Here is a 5,009-nt window from a genome sequence, read left to right as displayed (position 1 = left end):
TTTTGTTTGAGGCAGGCAGCCAGACTAGAGTTTGGGAACATCCAGGACCCTAAAACAAGGAGCATTCATCACCACCTTTCAGCAGATGGTTTAGCTGATTTTGTAGGAGCAATACCAACAAGAAGCCTTGGGAGACTTCTACTTCCCACCACTCAGGATGCTCATGATCAACCGCGAATTGTTCAGCAATGAATGATATTCATTTTTCTTGAACAAAAAAGAGGATTGACAATGTTGAAATTCATGTGAGCCCTGTGTTCCTGGAGAGCGACAACAGTCAGACCCCTTCCCTTACTCTTCTGTGTTCAAAGAAATGGCTAACCATAAAAACTACCCTGTTGTCCCTACCACTAGATAAGACCCATCCCCATCCTTCCTAAGTGATCCATCTCTGTAAAACCCTAGCTTATCCATCTCTGTAAAACCCTGTTTATCCATCTCTGTAAAACCCTAGCTCCACTTCTTTTCCTTGAGATATTCCTCATTAATGAATGTTCTCCCTATTACAATAGCCTAGATAAAATAATCTCCCTAATTGCCAGGTGCATTTTGTCTTTCATACTAGAGATGATTGTATGGGTTTGAGATCAAAATTATGGTAGAGCTGCAATGTGGCTTTAAAAAGCAGAAAAATTATAGCTCTGCTTAACCAGAAAGGCAGCCAGTGGTTTAAAAATGTTAATTCACCTTTATTAAATTAACATTTAATAAACACTTTTTGGTTTATAGGATCTGCACCAAACAAGGAGGAGTAGCAGTAAAAACATAATATTGTTATTCCCCAAATAAAGGAGACCCTGAGCATCTAAAAAGCACAAAATTTCTTAAAGAACTTATATAAACTGGGTGACAGAATATCCTAATTATTCTGTGCTATGTTGGATAATTTCCTGCCATAAGATATTATGCTAGAAACTGTAATTGAAACAATCAATCAATTTTGAGACATTCAAATTAAATTCCACTGGATGTCCACTTTGAAGTGGAGTGTTATGAAGAACCACCAACAGATAGAAAACAAGTATGGCTAGAACCCCCAACTGCCTTTGATCACCCCTGAGAATTGCCACACAGACCTTCTTGCCTCATTGTAATAAATCAATAAAATAATTCATGCTGCTTGCTTTTATTTGGATTTCTTATCATGTGGCCACGAATAGAAAAAACTTGTATGATTTTGAATAGACAGTAGCCAATAGATATGAATCAGAGCTAGATGCAGAGGCTGAGTCTGTTGTTCTGGGGACTGGCTTTATTTAATGTCTGATTCCAGCAAGATAGGTCACCCTATCTAAGGTCTTTCAGATGTCCTCTAAGCATAAAGGAAGAAATTGAGAAGCAATAGAGCTTGATGTTACTCATGCATGTGTCCCAGAGGTGGGACATGAAATATTGGCATGTGACAGGCACCAAATATTATCACCAGTTGATAGTCACTACTGCCATTGTCTTCTTTACAGATAAAGGAATGATTTGGAAAGTGGGAGGCAGCCTGAAGATTGTAGAGCCAGAGAGGAGGCGGCCAGTAAGCATTTCAGATCCACAGAAACTAGATCTTTGGATTTGAGTGAAACAACAAGATTATTTGAGAGACATCTAAAAGGTAAGCAAATATTTTTAATGTGTCCATTCTTTTTTTTTTTTTTTTCCTTTTTGTCTTTTTTCGTGACCGGTAACGGGATCGCAACCCTTGGTGTCGCGCCTGCACCGCACTCAACCAGTGAGTGGACCGGTCTGTATATGGGATCCGAACCCTCGGCGGGAGCACCACCGCACTCCCAAGCGCCGCACTCTACCGAGTGCTCCACCGGGCCGGCCCTTAATGTGTCCATTCTTGAGCAAGAACTGGGATCAGAATTTATGGGAAATCATTTCTATTGTTTGAACAGAATGAATGGAAATATATAGCTCAATACGAGAAACACCAAGCTATGATGTCAAAAGATGTAAATGAATCTGTACAACCTCAGTGTGCTAAGTAGTGTTTAAATAGTAGACAAAGGTGCATTTTTTTTTTTTTTGTCTTTTGTCTTTTTCCGTGTCTGGCAACGGATCGCAACCCTCAGTGTTGCCCCCGTACCGGACCGGGGACCGGCAACGGGATCGCAACCCTCGGTGTTGCTCCCGCGCCTTGCTCAGCCAGTGAGTGGGAACCGGTCTGTATGTGGGATCCGAACCCTCGGCGGGAGCGCCACCGCGCTCCCAAGCGGCGCACTGTAGCAGTGCGCCACTGGGCTGGCCCCAAAGGTGCATTTTTAATGGATTGAGGCAGAAGAAGAAATCAGACAGGACTGGAGAGAATGAGAGGACTTTTAAGACTCTGAGGGAGTACAATTTTAGTCTCTTTCTTTCCTAATAGTAATTTTTCCTTCCACCTAAGATACCTGTAGGAGAATTAACCTTTTGTGCTTTCCCTCTGAATTTTGTGTGTTAGGAATTCTTCTGACCAACTCTTGTAGGGAACACTTAAATCTAAATTATACTCTTCAGTTTGTGGAAATAGGTGAAGTGCTTAGGAAAGAGCAAGTATACCAAGTGCTTTCTAAAATATGATCTCAAGCACCAGGAGAATTCACGTTGAAATGGTTTTCTTACCTGCACTTAATTATTTCCTTTAAAACCTTAGAGACTATAGGATAATTTTTATTATAGAAGAGATTTTCTTAAGTAATTTGGATTTCAAATATTTCTGTTTATATCTGTTATATTTGATAATTCCTTTAAAAGGCATTTCAAAATTGTATTTAATAGGCTAAAAATAATTTCAGATTTAATTTCCATGGATTAGAGGAATTTTTGTTCTTTGGCATTGTCTAAACTTTTTGTTTTTGGCAGCTGGTTGGTACAGGGATCGAACCCTGGACTGTCTAAACTTATAAAACAATTAAACTATAGTAATTGTGATCATTTTAAAAACCATTTCCCCAAACAGCATAATTAGTCTATTATATTTGTCACTATGTTTAATAACAATAACTACTCTGAACTAGTCTGTAAGACTGAAATATGAAAATGTTTCTTTTCTTTTCTTTTGGCAGCTGGCCAGTATGGGAAACCGAACCCTTGAACTTGGTGTTACAAGGCTGTGCACTAACCAGCTGAGCTAACCAGCCAGCCCTTAAAAATGTTTACCTTAAATATCCACCTGCATGGCATTTATTGTAATAGAACATAATTTTTTCCACATCTACTGTTTAAATTCAATGTGTCTATTAGGTTATAGTTAGGTTTTGTAAAGCTCATAATGAAAAAATACAAATAATTTAATTAGAGAAGTTAATATCTGCTTGTCTTTTGTACTTTCAAATCTGTTCTATTGCAACTTGTTAACCTCTATTTAAATTCTGCACTGGGCTGGCCGATTAGCTTCCTTGGGAGGGAGTGGTGCTATTAACACCAAGGTCATGGGTTTGGAATCCCAAACTGGCCAGTTGCGCCAAAACAAACAAACAAACAAACAAACAAACAAACAAAAAATCTGTATAGATATGGACCATGCCTACCTGTATTGTATTGCTCAGGACTGTGTCTTTAGCATCTAACACAGGATTTGGCACTTGGGCATCTGAAAAATATTTGGTGAATGAATATTTCTAAACAGGAAAGAGTAAAAAGATTGTATTTTGAATGCCTCTTTGTATATTTGTTTGTACTGCTATAGCAATACCACAGACTGGGTAATTTATGTATAATAGAAGTTTATTTCTCATTCTTCTGGAGACTAGCAAGTCTAAGATCAAGGCACCAGCAGGTTTGGTGTCTGGTGAGGGCTGTTTTCTCCTTCCGAGATAGTGATTTATTACTGTATCCTCACATAGCAAAAAGTGGAAGGGCAAAAAAGGGTGGAAGGGATAAACAGTTCCCTCACACTGCTTTTATAAGTCATTAATTCAGTCATAAGAGCTTTGCCCTCATGATTTAATCACCTCCTCAAGACTTCATCTCTTAATGCTATCACATTGTCTATTAAGTTTGTGGGATACATATGAATTTCGAGGGACACATTCAGACCACGGCACTCTGGAAGACAGGAATCTTGCCTTTTTCTCTCCCTCCCTCCTTTCCTCCCTCCCATCCTTCCTTTTTTCCTTCCTTCCATACTTCCTTCTTTTTCTTCCCTTTCCTGATCTTTTCCTTTCTCTCTCTCTTTTTTTTTTAAAAGAAATATGTATTAGATGATCATAAATAAAGTTAAAAGAAATTTTTAAGGACTTTCCTGTTGGCTTAGTTGTTTAGAGTGTGGTGCTGTTAACACTAAGGTCCAGGGTTCAATCCCTATTTCTGGCCAGTCCACTTTTTGGTGGCTGGTGGTACAAGGATCTGAACCCTGGACCTTGGAGTTATAACACCACACTCTAAACAACTGAGCTAAACAGCCAGTCCCCATCCACCCAATTTTTTTTGTAAATGAAATTTTACATCATTGGTATGCCAGAATAACAATTTTTTTTTTAATTGTGACCAGTAATGGGATCGTAACCCTTGGCTTGGTGTCGCCTGCACCACGCTCAGCCAGGGAGTGCACCGGCCACCCCTATATAGGATCCGAACCCGCGGCGGGAGCGCCGCTGCGCTCCCAGCATCGCACTCTCCTGAGGGAGCCATGGGGTCGGCCCCAGAATAACAATATTTTACTAGAAACCGTGATGGAATTCTTTGTCCTAAAAGAGCTCTTAGTAAGGAATTACTTAAAGTGTGATAAGGGCTATGAAAGAGGCAAGTTTCAGCTAAAGCAGTGGTAGAAAGAGGGAACGGTCATCTCTGTCTGGCATGAAAGGAGGGGAGGGAAAGCTTCACAGAAAGGTATGAGTGGTGCAAGAATGTACAGAGGCAAGGACATATGAACCAGCACTGCATGTTGAAAGAATAGTTCACTATGGCTGTTAGGTAAGGCACTGAATGAAAAGCATGAGCTTTGGAATCTGACAAACATAGGTTCAGATTTTGGATCCACCACTTACTAGCTAAGTGACCTTTTTTTTTTTTTTTTTTTTTTTTTTTTTTTTTTT

This window comes from Galeopterus variegatus, unplaced genomic scaffold (assembly GCF_000696425.1).
Source record: "Galeopterus variegatus unplaced genomic scaffold, G_variegatus-3.0.2 Scaffold2450, whole genome shotgun sequence".
NCBI classification, from domain to species: Eukaryota; Metazoa; Chordata; class Mammalia; order Dermoptera; family Cynocephalidae; genus Galeopterus; species Galeopterus variegatus.
The sequence above is the reverse complement of the archived record's forward strand: the minus strand, read 5'-3'. Positions refer to the sequence as shown.